At 42.3% G+C, this 13,942-nt stretch overlaps 1 long non-coding RNA gene across 1 annotated transcript; it reads left to right on the top strand.

Annotated features, from left to right (window-relative positions):
* Nucleotides 1–1,434: 1,434 nt before the first annotated feature.
* On the top strand, nt 1,435–4,949 carry LOC118653127. The gene is made up of 3 exons (XR_004966785.1): nt 1,435–2,230; nt 3,039–3,078; nt 4,581–4,949. It is a non-coding gene; the product is annotated as an uncharacterized LOC118653127 (long non-coding RNA).
* Nucleotides 4,950–13,942: the final 8,993 nt, after the last annotated feature.

The raw sequence follows: 13,942 nt of genomic DNA, 5'->3' as shown, positions 1-13,942 counted from the left end.
ATAGGATGAATGCTTCCCCATTATTAGCTATAGGATATTGGATTTGGTATTAGTGTCCCAAAGGGATTTTGTTAATATAATGCAGTTAAAAAATTAACAGGATAAATTTATGAGGTTCACTTAAATAGCTTGTAGCATAAAATTAATTTTAATCCCATTTAGATGTAAATAAAGCAAATAGTATTTGGTTTTTATTTACCTTTTATCTACCTAAATGTCAAATAATAGGATTAGGGCTGTCAACATTGAATTCCTAGCTCATGAATGTGGCCACTCTTTGATTTATATCTTTATAATATCTTTCTGAGGGGAGTAAAAGTAGTTATCAGTCTCAAAAAAATACATTCAAAGAGTTACGAGGTATTAAGTGATTTACTTACACACAAACAGCTAAAAAAAAGGGCCTGGCATAGCTGACCACAGTGCCTTTTTCTGGCCTTGGTAAAACTTGGGGAATTCCTCCAATACTGTGAGCAGGTTATTGAGGTAGGACATAAGACTTGTATAGAGTAGGAGTGGAAGAGGTGTTGGCTACAGATGCCAAATGTTAAAAAATAGTAAATGATGTAATACTTTACAAAACCCAGAAGTGGATGATTGCATGAGAAAATAAAGACCAAGTTATCTGCAATCATGGTGGCGGAGAGGATAGACAAATCAGGAAAGATAAATTTAATATATAGTCAAGGTACAATGAACTCGGCTCTCAGATTTTCAGTAATTTTAGGTGTTTGATGGCTTGAGCCCACAAAATCGTGATGGTGCGAGTGTAACACCTAAAGCTTGTATGCATAGGAATTTAGTATCCAGGGAGTTAATCTGCAGTAAATTCAGAGGACATCTTGTCATGTGCAGCCATAAAAAGAATTGATGAGTATAATTGTGAAGTTTGAAGGTATGAATGGAAATAGTGGTGCACTGGGACATAGGAAGTGAAGGGAGCAAAGTGGCATTTATGGTGCTTTTATCACAAACCTAGGATTACTGTGATGTCCTCAGTGCTGGCAGAGATAGGAGTATAGGGCTTGGAACAGTTCTGTGAAATACGAGGGAATTAGTTGTGGATTGAATGTGTGATGATTATGGGATCAGAAATAGAAGGGAGGGATTTAACCAGGTGTTCAAGGTACTGGCTATTGAAAATTTGCCTAATTAAAAAATTACCTTTTGGGGGGATACGGGATACACTGTCTCCATCAGGTTTTGACAATTCCTAAAACTAATTCAGAGCTCCTCTATGCTTTTATTTTCCCTCCATGATTTTTGGTAGCTCTTTTTAGGGTGATATAAAAATATATATATTGTAACTCATAAGGGAGATGTGGGAGATTCCATGTAATTTTACAGTCAGATGTCAAGAAGGTCATTGAAGTTAGCTCAATAGCCAGGCTGAAAAATTTTATGGAAAGTCTGATTGGCTACAAGGCTAGAAAACGGATGCACTATTGGGTGGATGTAAGAATGGATGAAACTATACCTCGGGGGGGCCATTGGGTGCGAAGCTAAAGAATGAATGTTTTGAAAAGCAATGGGTGGCATGGATTAATGTGCGGATTGAGAGGTTCAATATGAAGTGAAGGTGGAGATGGTTAGTGGCGTGTGAAGAGGATGTTGAATGCGTGAATCTTGTCTACATATGGATTTTTATGTGTTTGATGGCTAGATGGCTGGGTATTCATGGGTGAACATGAGAATCAGTGCACAGGTGATCTAATTACATGAGTGAGCATCATGGATGGTTTCAGGTTGTCTGACAGGTGGTTTGATGAGTAGATTGATTTATGGATGGTATAAGAATTTCATCATTGAGAATAGACACAGTAAAGTCACATATAAAGTTGAATGTGAAGTGGATGGGCTAATGAGGCATACCAGCTAGTTTTTTATTTATAAAATACATTAAGACATGAGGTTCTCAAAATACTGTGATAATAACAAAAAAGAAATCAAAACGCTCCTTAGCAAGATCACAAGAATAGTTTTTCTCTTAAATGGTTTTTTTTTTAAATTTAATAATGTGAGCACTTCTAGGAGGAGGATCCAAGACTGAACTTGACCTTGCGTTTTATGTTGGTGTCTGCATATATCACATTTTCCCATATCTTCCACAGTTATAACTGAGGTGTTCCCAGTGTAAGAAGTGAGACATCTTAGATGCTGACATTTCTAGATCAATCCAAATTGTAGTTCTTATTGATCAGTTCTGTGGATTTGATCTTCGAAAATGCTGGTAAGAATCAGTATCGGTGGTGTGCTGTGTCTGTGATGTCCAGTGTGATGTGGAAACCCAGTGTTTTGTTTGCAGTCGTTTAAAACCTAGAAGCGTCCGTGAATTCCGTAAAGCATAGGCTTGTCAAATTGTAGAGTGCTTGCCAATCAGATACCCTAGAACCGTGATCGGCAAACTGGCTCTCCAGCCACAGCTCTTTGGCCCCTTGAGTGTGGCTCTTCCACAAAATACCACGTGCAGGCACGCACGTACAGTGCAATTGAAACTTTGTGGCCCATGCGCAGAAGTCGGTTTTCGGCCTTGGCGAGTCTCTTTTGAAGAAGTACTGTTGGTATTTGGCTCTGTTGACTAATGAGTTTGCCGACCACTGCCCTAGAAGGTATAAAAAGCCTCTTATACCTCCTCACCATACCTCTGTATGCTCAGTCAATGTTAAATTCATTCAGATGTTAAGATGTTTGGGGATAAACCCATGAATGGTGGATGGGTCGAGGAAGAGAAGGAAGGGTATCAGGCAGGTGGGGGAGGGGAAAGGTCAAAGGGGGTTGTAAAAAGATAACCAGAAAGCAAATCGACGAGGAAGTGGCATTAGATGCAATTCGTATGGGCCGTAGTGACAGAAGTTGAGTTTTATTTCTCGGCGCATGAGTTAAGCTATGGCTAGTATTAGCGGGTAGGCAGACGTGGAGGAATGTTCCAGAATATCGCCTTGGTGGGAGTTGGTTCTGACCCTTTCGTTTGATGAGTGCATGACGATTGTTCAAATATTGTGAAGCATTCCTTTTTTTTTTTTTTTTTGTCTCACAAGCATCTTCCATAAGCAAGGACCAAAGAGATTTTGACTGCAGGTAAGAGCATTAAGACTTAATATTCTCATGTTGAGATACCCTCTTGGGCGTATTGGTGTTGGGTTCGGTTCTTTTCTGAGTTATTTGACACTACATTTGTGTTTTCCTCCAACCTATTATCTGGCCTCTGTGATTATGTTGAGGTTATAGTCTAACCCCGGGTTCTAGTTAGTAAAGAAGACTGAATAAGACTACAAATCAAAATACAGACTTTTTTTTTTTTCAAGTGAAAACCATCAGAAATTGTACAAGAGGCATTCAGGAAAGCAGGGATGTGGGTATTGCCCTAATGGGGTTAGATTTTTTTGAAAGCTTTCCATGAAATGTTAAATATAATTTGCAGTGGATGTTATTAATATTTCCTTGGTACAATGGTACATCATCATTCTTTAGAAATATTTTTTACCGATATCAGAGAGAAAGGGAGAGGGCAGAGAGATAGAAACATGAATAGGTCTCCTGCACGCCCCCTACTGGGGATTGAGCCCACAAACTGGGCATGTGCCCTGACTGAGAATCGAACTGTCACCTCCTGGTTCATGGGGCGAAGCTCAACCACTGAGCCACATACACCAGCCAGGCTGTCTCATCATCATTTTTTAATTTTATTTTTTATTGATTTCAGGGAGGAAGGGAGAGGAAGAGAGAGAGAGAGAAACATCAATGATGAGAATCATTGATCAGCTGCCTCCTGCAGGCCCTCTGCTGGGGATCGAGCCTGCAAACTCAGGCATGTGACATGACGGGAATCAAACAGTGATCTGGTTCATGGGTTGACATCCAACCACTGAAGCATGCCAGCTGGGCCATTTTATGTCTAATGCTAAATTGAAATACAAATTATGAAGAAGTAACACAGGAAATGGCAGTTTCAGCAATGCATTTGTGGTTGGATGACCTGAAAATAATCAGGAACAGAAGGTGGGTACTCAAGTCATAGTCAAGGGGGGGTGAAGAGCAAAAAAAACCATGGTTTCATCATTTTTGTGCATGGAAGCAAACTAAGTTTTGTAGCTTGGAGATACTTAGCATCAGCTCCTGGGTGTAGTTTTCCAGGGACTAGCAGTAATATCCTGATTGCCAGATGACCTCCCTGTGGTAGGAGGCATGGTCAGCTATATATATAAAAGCCTAAGCCACTGTTCGACAGGTCGCTATAACATGTACTGACCACTGGGGGGGGGCAGATGCTCAGCGCACAGGCATGGAAACATGGAACAGACTGATGAATCTCAGGGGGGAGAGGGGAGGGCGGGAAGAGATTGACCAAAGATCTTACATGCATACTAGAGGCCCGGTGCATAGATTCGTGCACCATTGGGGTTCCTTGGCCTGGCCTGCTGGGATCCGGCTCTCCGACATCCCCCGAGGGTTCCCGAATTGCGAGAGGGCGCAGGCCAGGCTGAGGGACTCCAATGGTGCACGAATCCATGCACTGGGCCTCTAGTATGAGATAAACCTGTTTGTTTTCATTCGCGATATCTCCCTCTGTCCTCTCCCAGGTGGTGGACATGTGGACAACAGGACCCTAGGCACCTTCTGAAGTGATCCCATCCCCAGCATCGCCCAGATGCTGTCTCGTTTCCCCCTCTGAGAAGCTTGCTGCGTCTCTGTTTCTCAAAAGGGCACGGCTTTCCTAGAACTGACCTGCTTGCTGGCAAGTAATTGCCTGGACTGTGACGTGCTTCTCTGTGCTCTGAATATATGTCATGTGATTTCTTCTATTGTCTTCTTGACCCTGTTGCATTTTGGGGGGTGGGGGGTGGAAAAATCCGTGTTTTACTTCACAAATGGGAGTGAGCGATGGGGGTGGGAAATGTGATTGTGTAACCCATAGACACCACCTTGGTGACCCCCCACCCCCACCCCACGATAGTCAGGCTTTCTCATAAGCTACCTGTCTCCCATGGGCCATTTTGGTATTCTCTGTTCTGAATTGGAGCCCACTGTTTTTTGTGTTTTGTGGGGGTTTTTTTAGAGGTGGCCCAAACGAGATCCCCTTAATATTTGTGTTCCCACGATAAGCGATTGATTGTTTTCCCTGTTTAGTGAGCCTTCTACATTGCATTTGAGACCAGGAGTTGGCCTTGATCAACTCTTCCCCAGTGCCCCACCCATAGACCTGAGTGCCACCACCACTTCGGTTATGTTAAGGGAGAGCCAAGACCATTGCCCTGGCATTTTGAACCGTGGTGATACCATCTTGTAGATTACCGGTTCCTTGGTATCCCTGGAATTGTCTTCTTTGGGGTCCACATGAACACCACAAGGTACCGAAGTGATTTCAAGGTCAAATCTCCATGGCCCTTCATTTTCATGGGTTGTCCGTGTCACCTCCATGGGTGGAATGGAGATGGCGGAGTTTATTGTCTGTTTTCATTGTCTTGTTCCTGGAACATAAACTCCTCCATCTCGAGGGAACACCTAACTCCAACGCCCAACTTATCTCAGTAACAGCTTTACGCCTCGTTCATTGAAATGGGGCAGCCAAGAATGAATGGGTTAAAAAAAAAAAAGAACGAATGGGTTATTACCCAATTTAAAGTCGCCTGTGGTCATTCGTTGTCCACCTTCTATTTCTAGTTCCTAGGGGTGGACAGTAGTTAACCATTTGTGGCATAGTGGTCAAGTAACTGCTCTCGGCTTATCTAAGTTTATGTTGGGTTTATTTCACAAATACGCCATTGTGTGATGGTCTATGTTTGGCCACTTTTATGTTTTTTAAGTATATTGTGGACATATTCTCAAACTGATAAATCTCCTTTCCCTATGGACATTTTATTGGATGTAGTACATATCACAATGGGTTCATCCATTTCTCTGCTTTGGGACACATCGGTTACCTGTGTTTCTTTGTTTTTTGCCGCTGCATATAATGTTGTAATGTATATAATTATAGATCTATATTAATGCGCTCGTGCTCCTAATTCTCTTAGAACAGACTTCTAGATGTGACATTGTTGGACCCTTAGTTCTGCATGCTTTTGATTTCGGTAGATATTGTGAAATTGCCCTTGAAATTTTTCCCAGGCCTGCACACAGCTGTGGTGCGATGGCCGTGCTGATTTTCATACGGACGTGGACATAATGGGTATTATCGATAATTAGCCAATCTGATAGGTGAAAAATATTAAGCCCACTTTTTAAACAGTAAATGGCCCTAGAGAAAATAGACCCCATAGTGATAGGTGATTTATTAACCAACTAACAAACAATAAGCCCATCTTTTTCCTCTAGTCCCAAGACTCATCCTGGTTGTCAGAGGTAAAATGCATTACCCTTTTCAAAATACGATGCTGCTTGCAAGTTCATGAACTTCCTACGTATACCTTATGCCAGTGTTGATTTCTTTGACTTTTTAGTTTGGAAATCTAGATTTAGAGTTTCAGGAATCATACAAAGAACCACCCCCATAGACGCTTCACCTCGGTGTTTTCTACCGTGTTGTGTTCTCTTTCTCTTACTTTCCCTCCAACTTACATATCTATATATATTTTTTAATCCTCACCCGAGGATATTTTCCCATTGATTTTTAGAGAGAGTGGAAGAAAGGCAAAGACAGAGAGAAATATCGATGTGAGAGAAACACATCAATTGGTTGCCTCCTGCACGCGCCCCAACCAGGGCCCGGGCCGGGGAGAAGCCTGCAATCACAGTATGTACTCTTGACCGGAATCGAACCCGGGACCCTTCCATCCACAGGCCGACGCTCTATCCACTGAGCCAAACTGGCTAGGGCCGAACCTATTTTCTAGCATGCTCTTTTTACGTGCATTCTCTCCCTAGAAAACACTTCTCTGTTTCAGGCACTCCTCTATTTTTAGAATTACCTTATAAGAGTAGAGGTGCGATGGTAACCCAATAAGGCATTCTGTTGCAAAAATACAGTCACTGCTCATGGTTTTCCATCACGAGAAGGGACAAAATCATACAACCGATGTGGCTAACTTCAGTGAGACCCACCCCGTGCCCCCAGAATACAAGTGATATTACTATTTTCAAACTCTCCAATGTTTAAGAATTCTCCCTTTGTGTATCTGTAGTCTAAGGATGATGGGTGTTCCCCAAAGGGATGGTAGTTCTATTCGTCTATAAGAACCCGCTTCTGTCTTAGTATTGATCATCCGTGAAGACCCGTCTACTGATGAGTGGTAGATGGGAGAGCATACACTTTTAGGACAAGGAGTTGGGATTGTACGTGAGCCTGTCCCATCTTGCTCAGGTTCGGGACATCGAGAGGAGCAGGAAGACTTGTTATGGAGATGGAGGGAGTGGTTAAAAATGACCCTAATCAGCAAGGGGACTTCAGTGAATAGGTGATGGGCCTCCCTCTTGCTTTCCTTCTGCCTCTTCATCCATTCATTTAGGACTTCTTCTTCTGACTTGATCACCTTTAAAAAAAAAATTACCACTGCTGGTTCTATGTGGAGTAGGGATAGGTTCAACCAAAGCCTTGTAAAGAAAAAAATAGTGACTCATGGTTATCGTCATTCATCAAGACTCTAGGTCAGTGGTACCCAACCTTTCTTTGGCCACGCCCCACCTAAGCATCTCTAAAATCCCGATCCCCCCCCCCCATGACATAGAATTCTTCTTATTCAAAAAGTGAACTCTTATTCACATGGAGGAAACCTAAAAGGCCATGAACTTGGTCTTAAACAAACTTCCAAAGAACATGGCATCCATGAAAGAGAAAAATAAAGGAATGAAAGGACAGTGGACATACTGAGGGAACACTAAGGAATTGTTTAAAAAAAATACGTGATATGACAAAATAGCAAATAAAGTTTCAAACCACATCATTGAGAACTGAGATGCATAAATATGTCACCATGTGTATTTAAAGACTGTCTATGAGGCCCCTAGAACTATGAGAAATGCAAAACATTCACTGTTAATAACTCATTCTCGAATTGCCCCCCTTAAAAAATCACATTTCCCTTCAGTGGGGGGTGTGCCCAACACTGGGAACCACTTCATTCATTTGTAAGACTCAACGACATTCCCACCCACACCCCATTCTCTTAGCGGAGAGAGGGCCGATGTGCCGTGAGCATCAGAATGGATCGATTTGGGATGAGACCCTTGTTGATGGGCACTGAGATCATAAGTGTCTCAGGAGGGTCACTTCAGGATCAGTGTGAGGAGCTGACGCAGTGGGGGGCCGAGGCTTCGTCTGCCCACATCCATGTTGTCTTTCTATCCTTATCACTCATACACTTCCCCATTTTGATTCTCCTTTTTTCCCCGTGGTGGTGTGTTCTGCCTCCTTTTCCCAAAATATATACCTAAGAGCTCCTAGTTGACAGGGACATTTTTCCCCCATTGTCATATTTGATGCTGGAATGTCAGAAAATAAGCATTTCGTGACCATTGGTTCAAAGAAAAATCTGTGTAGGAGTGAATGAGAGGGGTCAAAAGTAATCAGAGACTACATAGCAATAAAGAAGCAATATTATCATCCGCATAGATCCATGAGGTGTTTTTTTTTTTATTGGCTTGACTTTTTAAAACATATATGTACATATATTTCATACGTAAGTGATACCAGGCTGTGTTTGTCCCCCTTCTGTCCGGCTTATTTCACTTAACACAATGCCCTCAGCCGTTTCATCTTCTCCCCCAATGAATTCCTTCCTTTTCCTATGCCTTGGCTATTGTAAATAATGTGTATATGAACGTAGTGTATAGATAACTCTTGGAGATCCCTGTCCTGTGGCTGTCCGCCCAGGGTGTCTGCTGCATGATACGGTCGTTCTATTTTAATCTCTTGAGGAATCTTCGTGTTGTTTTCCACAGTGGTCGTGCCCTCGTACCCATGTATATTCCCACCCGTTGTGTACAAGGGTTTTCTCTACATACTCGTCAGTATGTATCTCCTGACTTTCTGATAATAAACATCCTAAGGGTGACATGGTACCTCATTGTGCCCTTGAATTGTCCTCTCGATCAATGATGTGGAGCCACTTTTTTAAGTCCCTGGGGGCCATACTTATGTCTTGGGGGGGGAAACGTGTCTGCTTAGGTCCTTGGTCCTTGTCCCTATTTAAATCCGGGTCTGGTTTTTTTTGTTTGTTTTTTTGTTTGTTTTGCCTATCGAGTTGAGTTCCTTGCATATGTTGGTTATGAATCCTTTATCAGATTTGTGGTTAACAAAATTACTTCCTTCCATTCTGTAGGTTGCCTTTCCCATGTGGTTATGGTCTCCTTTTCTGAGCAGATGTTTTTTAGTTTGATAAGTGTCTCACTTGTTTCGTTTTTTTGGGGTTTTTTTTTTGTTTTGTTTTTGCTTTTGGTGTCAAATCCGAAAGATGATTGCTGAGATCAATGTCAGGGAATGTGCTCCCTGTTTTTTTCTCTCCTATGAGTTTTAAATATTAGGATCTCCAGTTGTTTGTTGTCGCTGGTGTAAGATTGGAGTCCAGTCTCATTCTTTTTATTTATTTTTTCATTCTTTTTAAAATGTGGCTGCCCAGTGTTCGCGGCATCATTGATCGAAGAGGCTACCCTTCCCCTATTATGAATTTTCGGCTCCTTAGCTGAAAAATTACCTGGCCATATGCGCAGAGCGTTGATTTCTGGTCTCTCCGTGCTGTTCCATTGCTCTCTGTGTCTGTGTTCATGCGCAAACCATACTGTTTTGATTATTGCAGCTTTAAAATGCAGTTTGAAAGTAGGAAGTGTGATGCCTCTGTCTTCTGAGGTCTCATACAAATTTCAGGATTGCTTTTTCTATTTCTGTGAAAAGTGCCATGGGGATTTTGATAGATTGCATCGACAATGTAGGTCACTTTGGGTAGTATGGCTATTTTAGCAATATTTATTCTTCCAGTCCATGAACACAGAGTATCTTTGCATTTATTTGTGTTCTTTTCAAACGGTCGGTGTATAGAAACAGGACTGGTTTATGTATATTAATTTTGTATTCTGGAACTAAACTGAGATTATTTATTCTAAAAACAAAATTTTTGGTGGCGTCTTGGGAAGTTTTCTATATACGGTCATGTGCCACATAACAACAGTTCAGTTAGCCACTGACCACCCGTCTGTTGGGGGTCCCACAAGATTAGAATGGAGCTGAACAACTCCTCACGTAGTGATGTCATAGCTGTCATGATGTCATAGTGTACATCATTACTCATGCGTTTGTGGTGATACTCATGTAAATAAACCCACTGCCCTGCAGTTATATAAAAGTAAAGCAATACTATTCCTGTAGTCGGCCATGCCATTTAGGTTTTCAGTTTTTCACCGAGTGTAATGTTAGCTGTGGCCTTGTCTTATAGGACCTTCGTTATGTTGACGTACATTCCTTTATACCCATTTTGCCAAGGATTTTTGTCATAAATAGATGTTGTGTTTTGTCAAGTGCTTTTTCTGTGTCTTATTCAGACGATTTTACGATGGTTTTAGTCTTTATTTTGTTAATGTGGTGTGTCACATGGATTGATTTGTGGATGTTTTGACATCCATGGCCTATCCCTTTTAATAAATGTCACTTTGTAGTGGTGTCTGGCCCCTTTCAGTGTATTGTTGAATTTGGTTTGCTAATATATTGCTGAGGATTTTGCATCAATGTTCACTTAGGGATATCGGCATGTAATTTTATTTTCTTGTATTGTTCTTGCCTGATTTTTGTATCAGAATAATGCTGGTGGAAGTGTTCCATTCTCTCCCCCCGCCCCCCCTTTTTTTTTTTGGAAGAGTTTGAGAAGGATTGCTATGAATTCTTCTTTAACTGTTTAGTAGAATTTACCAGTGAAACCATCTATTTCTAGACTTTGTTGGGCAGTTTTTGATTGCTGCCTCAGTCTCCTTTTATAGTAATCGATCTATTTAGATTTTTTATTTTTTCGTGGTTCAGTTTTGGTAGGTTGTATATTTCTAGGGATTTGTCTATGTCTTCTAGGTTGTTGAATTTGTGTGGCGTATAATTGTTCATAGTGTAGTCATGTACCTCGTAACGATCTTTTGGTCAACAATGGACCACGTATACAAGGGTGGTCCCGTAAGAATATAGGAGAGCTGAAAAATTCCTATTGCCTTGTGACCTGGTAGCCTTCCAAAAATTGTAGCACAACACATTAATGTTTACTGGCAGCCTCAGCCTACGGATTGTAGTACTATCAGCTAGAAATGCCCTGGGGGCACTTCACCAGGGACCCATTGAGCTTCCCACAGATATCTTCCCCTTGTAAACCAATGGACGGACATTTGTGGTTCTTGTGCAAGATGCTTTACTGCAGTAACGAGTCAGAACCCGTGAAGGAAAAACGAGTTTATGGCTTAACAGGCCCCAGAGCATAGAAGTCCCGTGAGAGGGTGCACACACAGTAAGTTCTAGGGTAGAGAGAGAGAAACATCATGAGTCTGGGCTTCTGTTTTTCCTGGGGGCGTAAGGTTTTGCAGGCTCGCTCACTCTTTCATGGTGTATCCACAAGGTAAGAGTGAGAATTTAACACATGGGAAGAGAAAAACGCAAGGAGCCCACACGGTCAGTTATCAGAATCAAGGAAGACCTTAAACAAAGGAACCTCCGTTGGGGGAGGTGGTGTGGGTCTTTATCTAGTGTGTGGCCAGCAATGTCTTCAAAACTAAGTTAACACGCAGAAAAGAAACAGGTTCCTAGATACAAAGACCATTTTGACCGATGGGAGGGGCATTGGGGAGATAAAAAGGTGAAGGGATTACGCAGTGCAAATCGAGAGTTAACAGCATAATCATGGGGATGGAAAGCATAGCATAGGGAATCCTGTCAGTAATATTCTGATAACTCGGTCCAGTGTCCGATGGTTAGGAGTTTTATCCAGATGATCACTTAGTAAGTTAGGTAGCGTCTCTACTCTCTGGGGTGTACACCTGAAACTCACAATATTGTATGTCACCTGTAACTGAAAATTTAAAAAAAAAAAGAAGATATGTCAGGCACTGGCATTCCCCCCCCCCAAAAAAAAAAAATGCCACCTTTTGGGGCTCACACTACATGTTTGTGGTGATGCTGACGTAAAGAAGCCTGCTGGGCTGCCAGTCCATACAGTACATAGCGCATAGACATCCATAGTAGTAGACCATGTCATGATGTCCGCGCAATAACGCCATCACCTAAGGACACATGTCTCAGTACATACCCTGCTCGTTAAGTGGCACATGACCGCGGTCTCTTGTGATCCTCTGTGCTATCGGTTGTCGTGTCTCCTCTTTTCATTTATAATTTTATTTGCGTCTTCTCTCTTACTTTCTTGGTAGGTATATGTAAACCTTTTTCTGTTTTGGTTATCTTTAAAAAGAAAAACAGCTCTTCATTTCATTGATCTTTTTTATTATCTTTTTTTTTTTTTAATCCTCACCCAAGGATATGTTTCCATTGATTTTTAGAGAGAGTGGAAGAGAGGGGGAAAGACACAGAGAAATATCGAAATGAGAGAAACATATCGATTGATTGGTTGCCTCCTGCACGAGCCTCGACCAGGGCCCGGGCCGGGGAGGAGCCTGAAACCGAGGTACGTGCCCTTGACCGGAATCGAACCCAGGACCCTTTGGTCCTCAGGCCGACACTCTATCCACTGAGCCAAACTGGCTAGGGCTTTATTATCTTTTTAGTCTCTCTTATTTTTTTTCCTGCTCTCATCTTTGTTACTTTCTTTTTTTATTATTTAAATTCTTTATTGTTTAAAGTATTACATAAATCTCCTTTTTCCCCCCCCATGGACTTCTCCCCGGCCGCCTCCACCCTCTTTGTTACTTTCTTTCTTCTGCTAACTTTGGGATTCCTTTGTTTTTATTTTTTGTAGTTTCTTGATGTGAACTTAGTTTGTTTGAGATATTTTTCTTAATGTAGGTGTTTATTACAATAAACTTCTTGCTTAGAGCTAGGTTTGCCGCGTACCGTACGTTTTGGTACGTGATGTTTTTGCTCGCCTCGAGATGGTTTTTATGTCTTGGTTTCTTCTTTGACCCGTTGGTGGTTCCCCCTGTTTTAGGGATGAAAATTGACCTTGTGGGCTAGAGTGATCTTGGTTGGCAGTGTTTTCTTTCAGCACGCTGTCTGCGTCATCCCGCTGCCTTCCTGTTCTGCAGCACTTTCGCTGAGGATCGTGCTGCTGGTCTGAACAAGTTGATTCCTCCTGCTGCTTTTAAGACTCTCTGCTACGCTTTCGCTTGTGACTCACTGACTAGAATACATCTTGGTGTCGGGCCTCCTCGGGGTCCTCTTTCTCAGTGCCTTCGGGATTCCCAAACGGGAATCTTTCTTATAAGGGTTGTGTTCTGTAGCCAATACTAATGTAAATAGCCCTGCGGCCCCTTCCTGTATCTCTCCTCCTGGACTACTGTGATGTGTGCATGAGTCCATTGGTGTCCCCTAAAATCCCTTAAGCTGTATTCACTTTTCATGCCATTTTTTTTCTCTTTCGGCCTCTCCGATTGGATGAATTCCCCGGCCCCCGTCTTGCGCCCGTCCTTTCTTCCACGTCATCTACTCTGCTGTTGAACCCCTCTCTCGAACGTCTCCGCGTAGTCGTAGGGCTCTTTAGTTCTGAGATTTCTGTTTGATACTTAAAAACTTCCGCCCCGGTGGGCCCCTCTCGTCATGTCTCTTGCATTGCTCTTCTGACCTCAGTGAGCCTCTTTACGCATCTCCCTTTCAACTCTCACCAGGTTAGGCATCTGATTTTACACTCTGAACCGGGGAAGTCCCTTCCCGCCATCTTATTCAGATCTGTGTCTGGAGGTTGTCCTTTTGTTTGGAACATATGGTCATCTGTTGCTTAATGTTCCTCGAGTCTCTCCTGTTGTTTCTACGGGTTAGGTAACGAAGTCCCCTCCCAAGTCTTGACAGAATGGTCCGATGTAGGAGATGAACCTT

The sequence above is a fragment of the Myotis myotis genome, unplaced genomic scaffold (genome assembly GCF_014108235.1).
Source record: "Myotis myotis isolate mMyoMyo1 unplaced genomic scaffold, mMyoMyo1.p scaffold_m19_p_38, whole genome shotgun sequence".
Classification (NCBI taxonomy): Eukaryota; Metazoa; Chordata; class Mammalia; order Chiroptera; family Vespertilionidae; genus Myotis; species Myotis myotis.
Note: the sequence above shows the minus strand (reverse complement) of the source record. Positions and strands in the feature narration are given on the sequence as shown.